Raw genomic sequence first — 1292 nt, 5'->3', positions numbered from 1 at the left:
CTTGTTTAGAAATCTCCTGTCCTGTCTAGTAGTTAGTACATTATATCACACATTAGATCTGGTCCATTGCACAACTTGGCCTGTATCTAATCACACATCAGTTCATGCAAATGTTGTGCTGAAATGTTTCGTCTTGAGTTTGTTAGAAATAACACAATTAAATTGGTACGAACTCTAGGTAGGCGACATTAAGTGGATTGTGCAGACAGGAACAATGTCTGTCTCCCACTTCAAATTTTGAAGTGTAGTGTCTTGTTGGGTTCAGGGTCCTGGGAAGACAGCCAGTTCAAAAAGCACTGGTCAAAAGTAGTGCACTATATAGGGAATATGGTGCCATTTGGAGAGAACACCGCTGTGCTAATATCCACACTAACACTGACAAAGGAAAACGGTTTAACGAGTATTGGAACAAAACTGTCTTAAGGGGTCTTTCACTGGCCAAAAGAGTACTCAATTCAACCCAACTTTGTCCCCACAGGGAATTCACCATATTACTCTGACCTGTTTTGAACTTTTCACAAAAATGTTAACAATCATAAGGCCTGTATTTTATTTTATATATATATATAAAATACAGGCCTTATGATTGTTAACATTTTTGTGAAAAGTTCAAAACAGGTCAGAGTAATATGGTGAATTCCCTGTGGGGACAAAGTTGGGTTGAATTGAGTATTCTTTTGGCCAGTGAAAGACCATATATATATACAAAAAAGTAATGTTATAAAGGTGTAAATACTTAAAGCTAAAACCATTCCAAACAATATCAAACATGGGAAAAACCCAAGACACCATACTGTTCTTTCTTCTCAATGTGTGTGGGAAAGACATAACATTTGATAGGGCCCTACATAGTCATACTAGTCAATAGTGGTTTCATGTCATTCCCATTCCCTAACTTGCTTTCTTCAGCTGTATGGGCTGATGTCAGAGCAGTGTGGAGTCTGAGAGGTCTTTGGTGGATTTGGCCTGACGTTTCCTTGGCAGAGGGAGAGGCAGGGCTGCCTTTGCCGACCAGGGAGGGCCTGTCTGCCAGGAATACAAACGTGCACCCCAAATAGCACCCTATTCGCTTCATAGTGTACTACTATTACAAGAGCTCCTGTAGGGCTCTGGTGCACTACATAGAGGATAGGGTGCCATTTGGGACATTACCAGCATCACAGAGCACCAGCCGGGCCTCAGAGCCCCAGGGCTGCTCAGGGTATCACATCAAGGGAAACATAACACTGCTCCTTGAGTCTGAGCTTCAGTCCCAAATGGCACCCTATTCCCTATGTAGTTTGGTACTTTTG

Source organism: Salmo salar, chromosome ssa01 (genome assembly GCF_905237065.1).
Source record: "Salmo salar chromosome ssa01, Ssal_v3.1, whole genome shotgun sequence".
NCBI lineage: Eukaryota > Metazoa > Chordata > Actinopteri > Salmoniformes > Salmonidae > Salmo > Salmo salar.
Note: the sequence above shows the minus strand (reverse complement) of the source record.